General features: G+C 40.9%; 1 protein-coding gene across 2 annotated transcripts in view; it reads right to left on the reverse strand.

Moving 5' to 3' along the window:
• Window positions 1-19,855, reverse strand: part of lepr (leptin receptor) — a 115,905-nt gene that overhangs the window by 58,773 nt on the left and 37,277 nt on the right. Inside the window, 1 exon segment of one of the 2 annotated variants that reach the window (NM_001164765.1) lies at window positions 5,562-5,727. The exons of the other annotated variant lie outside the window; for it this stretch is intronic. The gene's annotated coding sequence lies outside the window, so the exon portion shown is untranslated. 2 annotated transcript variants of the gene reach the window in all.

Below are 19,855 nucleotides of genomic sequence, written 5' to 3' on the forward strand. Positions count from 1 at the left end.
TACATTCATGTACATACTACCTCAATTGGCCTGACCAACCACTGCTCCCACACATTGGCTAACCGGGCTATCTGCATTGTGTGCCACCACCCGCCAACCCCTCTTTTTATGCTACTGCTACTCTGTTCATCATATATGCATAGTCACTTTAACCATATCTACATACTACCTCAATAAGCCTGACTAACCGGTGTCTGTATATAGCTTTGCTACTCTTATTTTCAAATGTCTTTTTACTGTTGTTTATTTCTTTACTTACACTTTTTTTTCCGCACTATTGGTTAGAGCCTGTAAGTAAGCATTTCACTGTAAGGTCTACACCTATTGTATTCGGCGCACGTGACAAATAAACTTTATTTGAAATGCATTTAATTTCCCTTTCACTCCCTGGATCTTTGATTAAATGATTTCACTGGAGGATTTCTGACCATCACAAAATTTAATTTTGGTCCGTTCTTTAATAAACGATCTCTCCTTGAAGTAGCAGCTAATTTGCATATATTGAAAACAAGGCCTTGATGTGTCTGACAGCATAGAAATAGAACGACAAGACTAGAGTCTATTTCTACTTAGCTGACCGACAGACAGGTCCCTGCTGCCACTGCCACTCAGATAATAATAATACATTTGCTTTGTTTTCAATTGATTACCACAACAATAGTCTGAGGGAAAGGCATCTTCCATTTTAGTTTATAACGTTTCTGTTAATGCCAGTGTGGAAGGGTACTGTGTCTCACGGCCAAGGGGGAGGTTATAGGTAGGCACAGGAGATTCTTTTCAATAGGCCTACAGGATTTATTGAATAAAGAAGGTAATCATTGTTTCAAGTTAATGTCACATGGCCAAGTACAGTGAACTGCCTTTCTTGCAAATTCAAAACCCAACAATTCAGTAACCAATAACAAATCAGTGGAGGCTACTGAGGGGAGGATGGCTCATAATAACGGTCAGAACGGAGGGAATGTATTTGATACCATTCGACTGATACCGCTCCAGCCAAGAAGAATACTTAGTGCCAGTCAAAAGGGACAACGTCGCTGACGCATTCTCTAATGAAGACGGTGACGAAGGTGTTTAGCTCACCAATGTTATCAGCGGACTCTCTAAACATATTCCAATCAGCGCTAGAAAAGCAGTCGTGGCATAATCTCCGATTCTCATTTCTCAACAGAGCAAGTCACGGGTACTTCCCGTTTGAGTTTATGCTTGTAAACAGCAAGCAGGAGTAGGGAGTAATGATCTGATTTGCCGAATGGCGGACGAGGGAGGGCCTTGTATGCTTGCGGGTAGAATAACAGTGGTCTAGGAGTTTAAAAATCGCCTCTAGTGGTGTTGGAGACGTGTTGATTGTGTTCGGCATCACGTGCCTTAATTAGTAGAATTAAAATTGCCGGCGACCAGAAAAGTAGCCTCTGGATGTAGGTTCTTGCTCGTTTATGGCCTTGTACAGTTAAGCGCCAGATCATTATTTTTCTTGTCCTGAGGTGGAATGTATACAACAGTCACGATAACGTCTGAAAACTCCCTTTTATCAGCTAACCACGTCATATGTTATAGCAATGTGTCAGTCGATGACACTGTCGATGAAGTGGCACGCAACCATTGGTTGATGCATGCAACGTCTGAGCAGGGGAAAGCCACCATTACCAGCATTCCTGGTTGTGACTATGTGTTACACAGCTATGGATGGAAGTTACGTAGCAGGTTAGGAGAGCATTTTAGCTAACCCTAACCCTTTTCCTAACCTTAACCTAATTCTCCTAACCTGCAACATTAAATTCTGTTAACATGCTGCGTAAGTTCTCCTAACCAGCTAAAAGTCCCTTCCATCCATAGACAAAACCAGAGGTCAGCTGTGTGCAGGTGCACCTAACAACCCTGGAAAACAAGGGAGGGATAGGCAGATAAGAAACACTTTTCTCAAATAGTGTAATGATAACTTTAAAATGGTTCCTCAAAAGGCAGTGAAAATACAGGCAACAATGTTACTAAACTCAGCAAAAAAAGAAACGTTCTCTCACTGTCAACTGCGTTTATTTTCAGTAAACTTAACATGTGTGAATATTTGTATGAACAAAACAAGACTCAACAACTGAGACAAACTGAACAAGTTCCACAGACATGTGACTATCAGAAATGGAATAATATGTCCCTGAACAAAGGGGGGGGGTCAAAATCAAAAGTAACAGTCAGTATCTGGTGTGGCCACCAGCTGCATTAAGTAGCTGCATCTCCTCCTCATGGACTGCACCAAATTTGCCAGCTCTTGCTGTGAGATATTACCCCACTCTTCCACCAAGGCACCTGCAACTTCCCAGACATTTCTGGGGGGTAATGGCCCTAACCCTCACCCTCCGATCCAACAGGTCCCAGACATGCTCAATGGGATTGAGATCCGGGCTCGTCGCTGGCCATGGCAGAACACGGACATTCCTGTCTTGCAGGAAATCACACGCAGAACAAGCAGTATGGCTGGTGGCATTGTCATGCTGGAGGGTCATGTCAGGATGAGCCTGCAGGAAGTGTACCACATGAGGGAGGAGGATATCTTCCCTGTAACGCACAGCGTTGAGATTGCCTGCAATGACAACAAGCACAGTCCGATGATGCTGTGACACACCACCCCAGACCATGACGGACCCTCCACGTCCAAATCAATCCCGCTCCAGACTACAGGCCTCGGTGTAATGCTCATTCCTTTGACGATAAACGTGACTCTGACCATCATCCCTGGTGAGACAAAACCGTGACTCGTTAGTGAAGATCACTTTTTGCCAGTCCTGTCTGGTCCAACGACGGTGGGTTTGTGCCCATAGGCAACGTTGTTGTCGGTGATGTCTGGTGAGGACCTGCCTTACAACAGGCCTACAAGCCCTCAGTCCAGCCTCTCAGCCTATTGCGGACAGTGAGCACTGATGGAGGGATTGTGCGTTCCTGGTGTAACTCGGGCAGTTGTTGTTGCCATCCTGTACCTGTCCTGCAGGTGTGATGTTCAGATGTACTGATCCTGTGCAGGTGTTGTTACACATGGTCTGCCACTGCGAGGACGATCAGCTGTCTGTCCTGTCTCCATGTAGCGCTGTCTTAGGCGTCTCACAGTACGGACATTGCAATTTATTGCCCTGGCCACATCTGCAGTCCTCATGCAGTATTCCTAAGGCAAGTTCACGCAGATGAGCATGGACCCTGGGCATCTTTCTTTAGGTGTTTTTCAGAGTCAGTAGAAAGGCCTCTTTAGTGTCCTAAGTTTTTATAACTGTGCCTACCATCTGTAAGCTGGTAGGCACAGGTGCATGTTCATTAATTGTTTATGGTTCATTGAACAAGCATGGGAAACGATTTAAACCCTTTACAATGAAGATCTGTGAAGTTATTTGGATTTTTACAAATTATCTCTAAAAGACATGGTCCTGAAAAAGGGACATCTCTTTTTTAGCTGAGTTTATAATGAGCTACAGTGGACATGACTGAGCCATGAATAATTCTAACTAGCAACCTTTCAGATACTGGCCCAATGCTCTAACCGCTAGGCTACCTGCTGCCCTATTTGACTCACTCAGTAATGAGAAAGTGTTTTTACCTAGTCTGGGAACTTGATTCCCACACCAAACATCAATATCTTACCCTTTGCATGCATTACTCCAAACATAAATACAGATCAATGACTGCATCCATTAATTCATTGGTTCTCTTGTTCAAAACAATAACATCCCAGGTTACAATAAAGTACCATGGATGACAGCTACTCAGCCAAGTGGCCAACTGCAGCTGAGAGACCTAGTCCTAGACAATCTATAGGGATGAGTTAGGCCACTGAGCAATAACAACTGAACTAGGTGTTATTCAATGTGATATAACAACCTGTGTGTGTGTGTTATCAAACTGCTATCAGTATAATGATGAGAAGGAAGCATTGGGCATGATCGGGCCCTAAATGGAGAAAAAAAAAACAAGTGAATCCTCTCCATCACAGCCCGTGCTGGTACACACGCCTCATATTCATTAGATCACATATCAAAACAAGTTGTACTCTGCCAATGACAATAACAACATATGGTGGTAGGCGTATCACAAATTTCAAATGACCAGAAAAGAAATTAATGTTAATCACTAGTCAAATGGAAAACCATCAAGATTTGATAAACAAATGTGGTCCAGATTTGATAAAGCACCTCATGGGTATTCACATTGATCAGTGGCCAAATCAAATCTCTCATCTCATTTTGAGTACCGATTGAATTTCAGCAGGTTGACATATTGCCACGAGGAGAACTGAGCGATTTTCCCCTTAGATAGGCCAGCTGCAAATAAAAAAAAAAGTACTATATTGTAAAAATGTATGAATACAAAAAGGTGCTTTTCGGTCTTGATTTAAGGTTAGGGTTAGGCATTAGGGTTAGCAGTGTGGTTAGGGTTAGCTTTCTAATCAGATTGTATAACTTTGTGGCTGTCAGCTGGTGACCACCCACATGTCAGTTCAACATCTAGGTTTGATTTACATTTGGTTGAGTTGTCAACTAAAGTGAATTAAAAGTGAAATCAACTAAACATTTTACCATGTCATTGGATTTAGATTAAAAATCCCCTTTTAACCTACGAAATTCCCTTATGTTGATGCCTTCTTCAAATCCAACCATTTTCCCACGTTGATTCAACGTCATGATATTTCATTTTTGTTGGTGAAATGACGTGGAAATGCAGCGCTGCCTCCAGAGCAAGATTCATGAGGAAAAACGCTAACCTGCTGAATTTCATCCATAGCCTGAACATCAATGTAGATTAATTATCCTATAAAAAGGCGTGAAGTCTGTTTTTGACACCCAAATCTCAGTCCCTCGATTGCATGTCTCTGGGTGTATTACCTAACAACCTACTCTACGAAGCCACCGACTCAATGTGAGTCACAGCGTTGAACCAGTTCCAAACTGGGCGCGCTGGGGCTTGCATCACCGGGAGGAAATCCTGGTTGATTTCTTTAGAAACGCAGTTGCACAGATTACACTAGAGGGCCTTCCATACATTATTTATGCATGCCAAAATTGCTCAAATAGGGCTATAAGAGTTTATTTTCTCTTTTTTTTTTTTACTTGCAATCTTTAACCAAAAACAAATATATGCATATAAGCTATACAGCCTGGATGAAAAAATTAACAAATAAGGCAAAAATATATATACGTATTAGTTGTTTTTTCACTTAAAAAGAAAAACATGCAGCAAACATATCTGGCCAGGTGACACACAGACACACTGAGACAGCTGTGACTGTATTTATACTGTATGTCGACTATGTGTGCCGTTTTAAAATGTATGTCGTTTTGTGCTTGAGTTGTTCTTGTTTATTCATGTTCTGTTTTTTCATGTTCTGTTTTGTCATGTTTTATGTGGACTCCAGGAAACCCCAGGAATCCTCATAAAATACCACAAAAAAGAGCCCCTTGAGTTCTTACACATGGACTACAAATATTCTAGAATGTTGCACTGATCTTGAAAGCGCTTACTACTCTAAATAGTAGGCTATAATTCAAACATTTAGAAGATAACATTAATTAACTGTGCCTTACTTGATCTTTTGGTTCCTCTCCAAGTCGCCGATTTCCCAGTAGCCGATAGTTAGCCAGTCAGTGAACTACTCCGCAACAAATACAGATGTTTTGAGGACTCAGTATGCTAGCCAATAGTTTGCCTCATTCCTTCACAAATTCAAAGGCGGATCATAAGCTACTGTTGTAAACCATACTGTTAAAGCAATGTCAGAATGCTGAAACAGTTCCTTGTTATTGAAGTCCAGTATGTTTCCCAGCGCTGTCTCTTCTCCCCGACATGTAGCTAACTGAACCGCGCTCTTCACTAGCGGTTCTCTAGGTTTGGAGAAGGGAGTGGCGTAGGTTATGCATGAGACAATATCGTCACGGGAACTATCGCCTACCAAATAATAACACTGTTCTAATAACCATTAAAAACACAATTATAATACAAATGTATTTAACACAATATAACATGGTTGACAATGCACAATGAAATATGCACTACGCATAAATCGCTTTGCCATTTCCTGGTTGCAAAAATGTGGCTTAAATTTCAGTTTATGTGACAAAACAAGCAAGTATAGTGTAGATAATCATTGTACCATCTAAACCACTGTAAAATATATGTTCCATAACACAAAATATTGTATTTTCAGCTGTTTGAAGCTGGTGTACAAAAAGTAAAAGACACAAAAATGAAACGGGAAGCATAGAAATAGCTACATAGTACATATCTACCAGATCTATATTTCACATTTCTATGTACATTTGGTTGATCACCCAAAAAGTTATATATTGCAGCTTTAATTAGTCTAATAATAATAATACGTCTAATAAAAATACTTATTAATTGAATTTAGTCCCAGAGGCATTAATAATAACATATTCATAATGGGAAAATTATCATGACATTGCTTTGGAGGACAATGTGAAATTATTAAAGTAGAAAAAAGGAGTGAACTCATCCTTAAGGTGATGTCATATTACAGTTTCAGAGATAGATTAGTCATGGCAAGTTTGTAGCCCCTAGGGACATTTTTTATATTGTATAGTCAAAGGGTAGCTGTTATTTTAACTGAAAAGTAGGCCTATACATGAGTAAGAACACAGTGGCCTCCATCATTCTTAAATGGAAGACGTTTGGAACCACGAAGACTTCCTTGAGCTGGCCGCCCGGCCAAAGTGAGCAATCGGGGGAGAAGGGCCTTGGTCAGGGAGGTGACCAAGAACCCGATGGTCACTCTGAAGGAGCTCCAGAGTTCCTCTGTGGAGATGGGAGAACTTTCCAGACCATGAGAAACAAGATTTCCTGGTCTAATGAAACCAAGATTGAAATCTTTGGCCTGAATGTCAAGCGTCATGTCTGGAGGAAACCTGGCACCATCCCTACGGTGCAGCATGGTGGTGGCATCATCAGGTTGTGGGGATGTTTTTCAGCGGCAGGGACTGGGAGACTAGTCAGGATCACCTTCCAACAGGACAACAACCCTAAGCACACAGCCAAGACAAGGCAGGAGAGGCTTTGGGACAAGTCTCTGAATGTCCTTGAGTGGCCCAGCCAGAGCCCAGACTTGAACCTGATCAAACATCTCTGGACATACCTGAAAATAGCTGTGCAGTGATGCTCCCCATCCAACCTGACAGAGCGTGAAAGGATCTGTAGAGAAGAATGGGAGAAACTCTCCAAATACAGGTGTGCCAAGCTTGTTGCGTCATACCCAAGAAGACTCAAGGCTGTAATCGCTGCCTCAAGGCTGTAAAGGTGCCTAAACAAAGTACTGAGTAAAGGGTCTGAATACTTATGTAAATGTAATATTTCCTTTTTTATATATATATATACACATTTGAAAAAATGTCTTCACCTGTTTTTGCTTTGTCATTATGGGCTATTGTCTGTAGATTGATGAGGGACAAAAACAATTTAATCAATTTTAGAATAAGGCTGTAACATAACAAAATGTGGAAAAAGTCAAGTGGTCTGAATACTTTCCGAATGCACTTTATATGGACTAATAGTTACCATGAGGTGATGGTTATTTAACACATCATATTCATCCTATTTATCAGTTTCCCTTAAACTGTACATGAAATCTTCTTCCCTTGAAACTACCTGAGTGTTATAGCTATTATTGGGTCTGATTAAGCATAAATAGAAGCATGATATTGAGGTGTTGCATTAGCAGAAAAAAAGATGGGTGAAGGAGAAATAAGGATATCAGGCTTCAGGCTCCGTTGTCCTGTGACAACCCTGGCTGGGATTTAAAAATAACAAATTAATTTCATCTACACTCTGGAGGTGTGGCAGATTGATTACATTTGAGTCCACATTCCTTGCTTTCACCAAAGTTGTAATGGAAATTATATGATTAATGGTTTGACTAAATGATTTCACCCTGAAAAGGTATAACCGAGTGATTATAAGATGAATGTACTAATGTGTGTGTATTGGAAAAGTTTAAGCTTAATGATTTAGCAATATAGGCAAGACATTCAAGGGAAAAGGGGAACTGTTACCAGACAGAAGACAACTTGTGACCACAGTGAAACTGATAACAGGAAGAAGGTCTCCCCACCCAGAGAGGGGAGAAAACTTTAGGCTTGCAGTAGATTATGTAACATGGGGCAGGATATGATAAGCAATTTATGTGATGGAGAAGACTTGTAAATAAGCATTGACAGTGTTAAAGAAGAGGAGGAGGCATCTGTAAGGGGTATGACATATGATATGACCAAATGTTAGGTATAAAAGGCTGTGTACATTGTATGATATTCAGAGCTCTCGTGAATAAACTTGGTTGACTATTGTAGGCTGAGCCTCCGTCTGTGTCATTTAACCAGAACCTTACAAACTCTGGGGTGCAGACTGAGTAGTTTAATTGAAGTTCAGTTTATGAACATTGGGAACAAAATTCTCATAACAAAAGTACAATTTCAGTCCTGAGCAACCTGAACAACACATTTCTAATCCGTCCATCCCAGAAGCAGTAGTGTTCCTGCTGCATCCCAATGTAAACACACTGACAGGGCATATATCAGGGTCTGAATGCCAGGCGATCATGGACAGTCACAGCCTGTCTGATTTAAAGTGAGGACAGAGTACAGTCCCAACAACTCATTCTGAGAGCCACTGGAGTAGGAAAGATACATTTCTCATCATTTTTGTATTTGTATTATGGATCCCCATTAGTTCCTGCCAAGGCAGCAGCTACTCTTCCTGGGGTCCAGCAAATTAAGGCAGCTTATACAATTTTCAGAACGTTACAATGCATTCACAGATTTCACAACAACTGTGTGCCCTCAGGCCCCTACTCCACCACTACCACATATCTACACTAAAAACATCCATGTGTACATGTGTGTATAGTGCGTATGTTATCATGTGAGTGTATTCATGTGTCTATATGTCTATATTTGTGTTGCTTCACAGTCCCCGCTGTTCCATAAGGTGTATTTTTATCTGTTTTTTAAATCAAATTTTACTGCTTGCATCAGTTACTTGATGTGGAATAGAGTTCCATGTAGTCATGGCTCTATGTAGTACAGTGCGCCTCCCATAGTCTGTTCTGGACTTGGGGACTGTGAAGAGACCTCTTGTGGCATGTCCTGTGGGATATGCATGGGTGTCCGAGCTGTGCGCCAGTAGTTTAAACAGACAGCTCGGTGCATTCAACATGTCAATACCTCTCATAAATACAAGTAGTGATGAAGTCAATCTCTCCTCCGGTTTCAGCCAGGAGAGATTGACATGCATATTATTAATATTAACTCTCTGCCCTGTTCTGAGCCAGTTGCAATTTTCCTAAGTCCCTTTTTCCTAAGTCCCTTTTTGTTAAGGATGAAAGATACCCCTGTATTGAAATCCTGAAACTACTTTATCTCACTATAGTAACTGGTCACAACCACAGAGTAGGCTACAGATCAAAGAATGGGAAAAAAGTTCCCACAGCGCTAGAATGTAAACCTTATTTCCTCAATCTCTTATGATCTCAGTAGGCTACTTTATCAGACCATCTCTGTAGGCTACTTTATCAGACCATCTCTGTAGGCTACTTTCAGACCATCTCTGTAGGCTACTTTATCAGACCATCTCTGTAAGGTACTTTATCAGACCATCTCTGTAGGCTACTTTATCAGACCATCTCTGTAGGCTACTTTATCACACCATCTCTGTAGGCTACTTTATCAGACCATCTCAGTAGGCTACTTTATCAGACCATCTCTGTAGGCTACTTTATCAGACCATCTCTGTAGGCTACTTTATCAGACCATCTCAGTAGGCTACTTTATCAGACCATCTCTGTAGGCTACTTTATCACACCATCTCTGTAGGCTACTTTATCAGACCATCTCAGTAGGCTAGTTTATCAGACCATCTCTGTAGGCTAGTTTATCAGACCATCTCTGTAGGCTACTTTATCAGACCATCTCTGTAGGCTACTTTATCAGACCATCTCTGTAGGCTAGTTTATCAGACCATCTCTGTAGGCTACTTTATCAGACCATCTCAGTAGGCTACTTTATAATACTTGCTAATGAGAACAACTGTCCATTACTGAGAGTAAGACTGATTTTGAACACAGTAGAGACACACACACACACACACACACACACACACACACACACACACACACACACACACACACACACACACACACACACACACACACACACACACACACACACACACACACACACACACACACACATTAAACTAAACATCATAACATCAGGTCACGTGACAAACGTACTTAATGAGTAATATGCAAATCATGATGAATAAGTATCCCTGGTCTTTCGTGTACATTAGAGACATTTACATTACATTTAAGTCATTTAGCAGACGCTCTTATCCAGAGCGACTTACAAAATGGTGCATTCACCTTATGATATCCAGTGGAACAACCACTTTACAATAGTGCATCTAAATCTTTTAAGGGGGGGGGGTTAGAAGGATTACTTTATCCTATCCTAGGTATTCCTTAAAGAGGTGGGGTTTCAGGTGTCTCCGGAAGGTGGTGATTGACTCCGCTGTCCTGGCGTCGTGAGGGAGCTTGTTCCACCATTGGGGTGCCAGAGCAGCGAACAGTTTTGACTGGGCTGAGCGGGAACTGTGCTTCCTCAGAGGTAGGGGGGCCAGCAGGCCAGAGGTGGATGAACGCAGTGCCCTTGTTTGGGTGTAGGGCCTGATCAGAGCCTGAAGGTATGGAGGTGCCGTTCCCTTCACAGCTCCGTAGGCAATCACCATGGTCTTGTAGCGGATGCGAGCTTCAACTGGAAGCCAGTGGAGAGAGCGGAGGAGCGGGGTGACGTGAGAGAACTTGGGAAGGTTGAACACCAGACGGGCTGCGGCGTTCTGGATGAGTTGTAGGGGTTTAATGGCACAGGCAGGGAGCCCAGCCAACAGCGAGTTGCAGTAATCCAGACGGGAGATGACAAGTGCCTGGATTAGGACCTGCGCCGCTTCCTGTGTGAGGCAGGGTCGTACTCTGCGAATGTTGTAGAGCATGAACCTACAGGATCGGGTCACCGCCTTGATGTTAGTGGAGAACGACAGGGTGTTGTCCAGGATCACGCCAAGGTTCTTAGCACTCTGGGAGGAGGACACAAGGGAGTTGTCAACCGTGATGGCGAGATCATGGAACGGGCAGTCCTTCCCCGGGAGGAAGAGCAGCTCCCTCTTGCCGAGGTTCAGCTTGAGCTGGTGATCCGTCATCCATACTGATATGTCTGACAGAGACTACATGTGGATAATATTAATTGGTCTGGGATAATTACTCTATAATTCCCTGGGTGATTCCCTGGGTGATTGCTAAATACTGCACCATTTAAACACCCAAATCCCCCCAAAACACATGTAAATATTTGACTACAAATTGTGCCTTCCTGTATTATACTTATGCTAAAATGTTTATTATATTCTATTGAGGCATTTGCTTTATGTTGGTATTCTGATCTTTTATTATTTCTTATTGTTGTTGCATTGTGGAGAAGGAACCTCAAGTAAGCATTTTGTTGGACAGTGTATACCATGTGTATCCCATACATATGACTAATAAAACTTTAAACTTGATTCTGTATGAGAGGCACACAGCCAAAGCAGAGGTGGGTGACTGTTCTTAATAACAGGTTGTTTGTTCCCTGACAGAGATGACAGTCTGATTCATCAGTGAAACACAGTTTGACACCTGGAGCATGTCCTTGTGTAACTATGGACTGTTTCCATGTAAGGAAACAAAACCTATTTTCACCAAAACCTTCTTCTACCTTTTTTCCTTCTATTATAGTAAGCAGATGTGTTTATATTGTAAAGTTTGACTTTGGAAGATCATTTCAAATCAAATCAAATTGTATGTCACATGTGCCGAATGCATCATACGTAGACCTTACAGTGAAATGCTGATTTACAAGCCCTAACCAACAACGCAGTTAAATAAATAAAAAAAATAAGAATAACAAATGAAAGTAACAAATAATTAAAGATCAGCAGTAAAATAACAATAGCGAAGCTATATACAGGGGGTACCGGTTGCAGAGTCAGTGTGCACGGGCATTTGTCTTTGTGTGTGTGTTAGTGTGTTTGTGTGTGTGTGCGTGTGTGTGTGTGTGTGTGTGTGTGTGTGTGTGTGTGTGCACGCCTGCTTGTGTCTGCACACTCCTGACTCATTGTTGAGGGTGGGGGTGTGTGCATGTAGAGTATGTAGAATATAGGATGCGTCATATGTAGGGTATAGGATGCGTCATATGTAGAGTATAGGATGCGTCATATGTAGAGTATAGGATGCGTCATATGTAGAGTATAGGATGCGTCATATGTAGAGTATAGGATGCGTCATATGTAGGGTATAGGATGCGTCATATGTAGGGTATAGGATGCGTCATATGTAGAGTATAGGATGCGTCAAATGTAGAGTATAGGTCATATGTAGAGTATAGGTCATATGTAGAGTATAGGATGCGTCATATGTAGGGTATAGGATGCGTCATATGTAGAGTACAGGATCCGTCATATGTAGAGTACAGGATCCGTCACATGTAGAGTACAGGATGCGTCATATGTAGGGCTATAGGATGCGTCATATGTAGGGTATAGGTCATATGTAGAGTATAGGATGCGTCATATGTAGGGTATAGGATGTGTCATATGTAGAGTATAGGATGCGTCATATGTAGGTATAGGATGCGTCATATGTAGAGTATAGGATGCGTCATATGTAGAGTATAGGATGCGTTATATGTAGAGTATAGGATGCGTTATATGTAGAGTATAGGATGCATCATATGTAGAGTATAGGATGCGTCATATGTAGAGTATAGGTCATATGTAGAGTATAGGATGTGTCATATGTAGAGTATAGGTCATATGTAGAGTATAGGATGCATCATATGTAGGGTATAGGATGCGTCATATGTAAGGTATAGGATGCGTCATAAGTAGAGTATTGGTCATATGTAGAGTATAGGTCATATGTAGAGTATAGGATGCGTCATATGTAGAGTATAAGATGCGTCATACACCACTGTTCAAAAGTTTGGGGTCACTTAGGAATATCCTTGTTTTTGAAAGAAAAAAACACTTTCTTTGTCCATTAAAATAACATCAAATTGATCAGAAATACAGTGTAGACATTGTTAATGTTGTAAATGACTATTGTAGCTGTAAACGGCTGATTTTTTATGGAATATCTACATAGGCGTAAAGAGGCCCATTATCAGCAACCATCACTCCTGTGTTCCAATGGCACGTGGTCTTAGTTAATCCAAGTTTATCATTTTAAAAGGCTAATTGATCACTAGAAAACCCTTTCACAATTATGTTAGCACAGCTGAAAACGGTTGTTCTGATTAAAGAAGCAATAAAACTGGCCTTCTTTAGACTAGTTGAGTATCTGGAGCATCAGCATTTGTGGGTTCGATTACAGGCTCAAAATGGCCAGAAACAAAGAACTTTCTTCTGAAACTCGTCAGTCTATTCTTGTTCTGAGAAATTAAGACTATTCCATGCGAGAAATTGCCAAGACACTGAAGATCTTGTATAATGCTGTTTACTACTCCCTTCACAGAACAGCGTAAAATGGCTCTAACCAGAATATAAAGAGGAGTGGGAGGCCCCGGTGCACAACTGAGCAAGATGACAAGTACATTAGAGTGTCTAGTTTGAGAAACAGATGCCTGTACGAGATCTTTACTTGCTTGGCAATTTCTCACATGAAATAGCCTTAATTTCTCAGAACAAGAATAGACTGACGAGTTTCAGAAGAAAATAATTTGTTTCTGGCCATTTTGAGCCTGTAATTGAACCCACAAATGCTGATGCTCCATATACTCAACTAGTTTAAAGAAGGGCAGTTTTATTGCTTTTGAGGGTCGAAGTGTGGGGACGGTGTGTTGGATTGCAGCTGTGATGAATTTCTGCAGCTATCTCCGCAGCCTGCAGTGTGTGGGTGTAAGTAGGCCACCAAGGGCAGGAAGATACCAAAGGCAGACAAAGCCTGCAAATCCTATACTACCCTATATTCACACCACAACTCCGCACTGAGATCACAGAGATATTAACTGATGTGGGGATTGCCTTCCAGACAGCATTAAGATCATTTTTAGCCCATGTTACAATGAATCGTTATATTCATAGTATAGTTCACTCAGTGGGCTTCACAAAATCACAATGGGTAAAATCAAGGTTGGCTTTGACAAAGAACATTTGTGAGACAGTACAGTAGCCTACATTACAGTAAGCTAGAAAGGACACCAGACTTACACATGCATTCAGGGGGGTGACATCATTCTCCTCTCACCAGGCATCAACCCAGTTTTTGTAAGAATGACATCCTCCGATGATGTCATGCTCCCAGGAAAGTGGTCACATGGTGCACTGCACACTGATGAATAATTAATAAACGGATTTCATCATTTGACGTGCTGAGCAGAAAGAACAGTAGCCGAGCCACCGCCTATATACAGAAACATACATGGAGACACATACATTGTGGATAGGTACCTCTAGTCTAGAGTGGCACAATAGGATCGCAAGGGGGGTAATATGAAAATAATATGAAATAATATGAAAAATAGGTGATAGGGAATCCTTGCTACCAGTAGAAATATTTAATGACGTTGTTGCATGTGATACGAGTGGCATTCATATGACTCTGGCTACAAAGGCTTTGAAACGCCATCTAATTACTCGACTGTTGGCTATTATTTAGCAAATTAATATGCTCATGTCAAATTAATTTATCTAGATAGTAGTGACTGTGTCGTCTCTTATCTTGAGTAGTGAATAGACATAGCAACAGAACGAAGTAGCATTTTCCTGAGGGAGAAAATTATTATTTTACAAGGTGCGAGGAACAACAGAAGATTTACTATCTACGTCACAAGCAAGCCTAGCTGGCATTCTGAAGTTTGTCCACCGTTAAAACTTCTTACGGCTTGAATCCCGTTAGCGGGATCGATATGACGACAGCCAGTGAAAGTGCACGGCGGCAAATTCAGAACAACAAAAATCTCATAATTTACATTTCTCAAACATACAAGTATTATACACAATTTTAAAGATAAGATTCTCCTTAATCTACCCACAGTGTCTGATTTCAAAAAGGCTTTACAGCGAAAGCAAAACATTAGATTATGTTAGGACAGCACCTAAACAAGAAAAACCACACAGCCATTTTCCAAGCAAGGAGAGGTGTCACAAAAACCAGAAATACAGCTAAAATGAATTACTAACCTTTGATGATCTTCATCAGATGACACTCCCAGGACTCAATATTACAAAATACATGTTTTGTTCAATAAAGTTCATATTTATATCCATAAACCCCATTTTACATTGGTGCGTGATGTTCAGAAAATGTATTCCCACCAAAACTACCAGTGAATGAGCACATCAATTTACAAAAATACTCATCATAAACGTTGATAAAATTTACAACAGTAATTGAAAGAATTATAGATATACTACTCCTTAATGCAACCACTGTGTCAGATTTTAAAATAGCTTTTCGGCAAAAGCACATTTTTCAATATTCTGAGTACAGAGCTCAGCCATCACAGCAAGCTATACAGTTACCCGCCGAGTTCTGGAGTCAACTAAACTCAGAATTAGTATTATAAATCTTCCCTTACCTTTGCTGATCTTCGTCGGAATGCACTCCCAGGACTCCTACTTCCACAAGAAATGTTATTTTTGTTCGGAATACTCCATATTTATGTCCAAATACCTCCGTTTTGTTCGTGCGTTCAGATCACTATCCAAAGGCATAACGCCTGAGCGTAAAAAAAGAGACAAAAAGTCAAATAGTGCCATTACCGTTCGTAGAAACATGTCAAATGATGTTTACAATCAATCCTTAGGGTCTTTTTAACATAAAACATCGATAATATTCCAACCGGACAATAGCATATTCATTACAGAAGAAAAAGAAGGAGCGGCGCACCAAATGTGCCCGTGCAGTAAACAACTCACTGGTCCCAGGCAGTTCACTGATTGACTGAGCTCCTATTCTCTGCCCAGTAACAGTAGATGGATGAAACAAGTTTCTAAAGGCTGTTGACAGCCAATGGAAGCCTTAGGAAGTTCAAAATGACCCCACAGACACTGTAGTTTGAACAGGGATTTTTGCCTGCCATATGGGTTCTGTTATACTCACAGACATCATTCAAACAGTTTTAGAAACTTCAGAGTGTTTTCTATCCAACTCTGCTAATAATAAGCATATCTTAGTTTCTGAGAGTGAGTAGCAGGCAGTTTACTCTGGGCACGTCAGTCATCCAAGCGACTCAATACTGCCACCATCCATAAGAGGTTAAATCCACAAACTGGGCTGTAACTCTATCCCTGGTGATGGATCTATCTCGCTGGTCGGCTAAATTGATTGTCCTACTGATGAAATCGATGGTGGCCAACAAAAGCTGGCCGAGCATCCTTTCTTTAGACTAAGAATTCTGTCCGGGCAGTCAGTATGGCTTTGCTTACCATCGTCTCCCAACAACATGATCTCACATCTCACTGCTATATTTCACCAATGTTTGTCCAAAAGACACAATCGTCAAACCACAAAGCTGTAGTCAAAGGTGCAATATAACCGTCAAATGTGAGATTAGTTTCTGGCCACCCGCGATGCCTCCTCTCGACAGTGCCGCTTGAAGTCCACAGAGGAAAGATCATATCCTAGATTTGGCTTTTTTTTATTTTGTAAATAAAGTGATCTTCTTCTGAAGGTTCTGACAGCTCTTGGCCTTGCCAAGACACTCAGCCAATTAACCCCTGCTGACATAGGCCAAAATCAGACAGAAGAAAATTCTGATGTCTGACAAAGCTATACTGAATAATCTCACATTTTGATGTCACAACTTGCCATTTGCACCACTTGGACAAACGTCAAGAGTCGACACGAGTTTGTGAGATCTTGTTGCAATTGAATAGACCGTGTTATGGCAGGTGACAAACAGGCCAGCAGCCGCTGACTGGGGTAGCCTTTTCACCTTTGATGCCCCCGAAGAGCAGTGCTCACTATAAAACTGATTTTACAGAGGTAGAATGGCAGAAGCTTGCAGAGTATTAGCACTGAAGCATGGCACTGTACAAGAGTGCAATTCAGGCCCAGTGGAGCATGAAGGCTGAAGGCCAAGCTAAGTATCTCCCACCTCTATTAACAAAAGGCTAGGTTATACCTTAGCGCTTTGAAACGTATTTTCCTTTAAAACTGTATAATGAAAATAAATATAATTTGTTCAGCTTTTTCCTGTAAATAACAGGGTTGGTATTAATAATGTCTGTATATTTACATGTTTGTGGAAGGTCTCTGTTAGGCATCCTCCTCAGTCTACAGTGTTTCCACTGGAACCTTGCCCAGGGCCCCTGCTATGAATAACCCTGTGTCCCATAGCTGCAAGAGTTTCATTTCCCAGGCTAAGTGGACATGCCATCCGCAAGGACAACTCAGGACATCTTCCAGAAGTTTGCACACATACAGTACAGTACACTCCCCTTCATGGATTCAAATTAAGAAAAAAGGAGTAGTGTAAGGAATTTGGTGGAAACTTGGTGGAAACTTCCACCAGCCATACACCAATGCAGTGGTTTTAAATGCAAGAGGGAGAGTAAATGAGGGCACACTTCTGGAAAAATTGTAGAGAATTGGAATGCAGCTGAGTTGGCCTTGCAGAGGGGATCAGATAATATTTGTTCCTTCAGTTCAGTCTGGTACATACAGTAAAGATCTAGTTTTTCATTCATAACTTATTCAGTAATTTGCATAAAGTAACACCTCCATGGAAATGTAAAATGCTGCTTAGTGATAGAAGTGCTCCCCCAAATTAAACATGTGTGTGTCACGGATCCCTCCGGAAATGTGTCATTGCGCACACCTGGTCCCCATTCCCACTGATTGTATTTGTATAAATGTGCCCTTTGTTTCTCCATTGGGCTGTCGATTATTGTTCCAATGTCTGTAGGTCATGTGAGTACCTATGCTGTGTCGTTTTGGCTTTTGTGCCACGTGTATTGTGCAGATGAATACAGGTCTCGTCCCGTGTGGTAATCATTGTGCGCTTGTGTTATTTATTCGAGGTACTCCTCGCTCTTTTTTTTGGGTTTCAACCCTGTGTTTTGTATACGTGTTTGTTTGGTCTTCGTCCCCGTGCCTTTACATGGCACACTGTAATTTTGGTATAATAAAAAAAACTTTTACTCATTCCTGTGCCTGTCTCCCGAATCATTCATACCAACATGACAGCTAGTGTGTGTGTGTGTGTGTGTGTGTGTGTGTGTGTGTGTGCTTCCATGTCATCATCCATCCATCCATCCATGCAGGACAGAGGGATACTCAACCAATCAGATGAGAGAGTGTGATGATGCGTATGCCGGTTTACGGTTTGTGGGAAACAACCAATCAGATGAAGGAGCGTGATGACTCGTATGCTGACTGGCTTGCAGGGGCAGATGAAAGACATGTATTTCTTTTATCTAGTGATCCATCAATGACTTGGTTATTTATTAGATATAGTAAAACCAACCATTATAAATGCAAAGTGTTAATCGGATGTCTTATTCAAACTCAGCTTGCAAGCTTATCATACTTACTTGTCTATCCAAAATAGGTTTACTCCAATATCTGCATTGTTTTTAAAATGGCATGTAGACAAACAAATGGACACATCTTGATTTTAGATTTATTAATTTTTTATCCACAAGTAAAACAGTTTCACAGACGGTTCAATTTTTTTAATTGGCTTATTTTTTACTGATTTAAGATGAAAATGACATAATTTATTTTGTACATAGGCACTTACAATAGTTATTTATTTAACTTAACATAGCCTTGCAGAATTTCACCACCCTAACCCCACTTACAGTAAATACTCTAACTTATTTTAATTTTTTTACAGATATTTTGTTCCATATACATTATTCATACACTTTACATACAGTACATGTTACTTTAATACACAGTATTACATGATAGGAATCAGTGGAGGCTGAGGAGGAATCAGTGGAGGCTGAGGAAGAAAGGGGAAGACCATCCTCAGTGAATAAAAAAAAATGTAAATAGTGAAAGATTAAAAAAAAGTTATCCTTTTTAGAAAAAATTATACTAAATATATTCGTCACCAAATAATTGATTAAAACACACTGTTTTGTAACGAAGGTCTACAGTAGCCTCAACAGCACTCTGTAGGTTAGCACCATGGTGTAGCCGGAGGACTGAGAGTTTCTGTCCTCCTCTGGGTACATTGACTTCAATACAAAATCTAGGAGGCTCATGGTTTTCACTCCCATAGACTTACACAGTAATTATGACAGCTTTCGAAGGACATCCTCCAACCTATCAGAGCTCATGCAGAATGAACTGACATGTTGTCCACCCAATCAAAGGATCAGAGAATGAATCTAGTACTGAAATCATAACCTACAGCTATCTAGCACTGCAGTGCATAAAATGTGCTGAGTAGTTGACCTACAGAGAGAAAGACAATAGTTTAATAGTTTTTAACAAAATAATTTCTTCAAAAATTAAGGAGAAGCAAGAGAAAGAGCTATCTATATTTCATTGCATTTCTTTCACTTTCACTTAGCTCGTGAATGCAGCTAGCTAGTTTAGCCTACTCAAACACCCAGCTCAAACAGAGGGATGCTATGTTAGCTAGCTGGCTATCCAACACTTGAACTCTTCCAAGTCAAGGTAAGCTTTTGGTTTTATTAATTTATTGTCACCGGGGCCCGCCTGAGTAACTGCTAAATTGCTTGCTGACTGTACACGGCACTGCATGATTGTAGCAAGTTTACGAACATGTTGGTTCTAGTAGCTATTTTGATTATGACGTTAGCT

This window comes from Salmo salar, chromosome ssa10, assembly GCF_905237065.1.
Source record: "Salmo salar chromosome ssa10, Ssal_v3.1, whole genome shotgun sequence".
NCBI classification, from domain to species: Eukaryota; Metazoa; Chordata; class Actinopteri; order Salmoniformes; family Salmonidae; genus Salmo; species Salmo salar.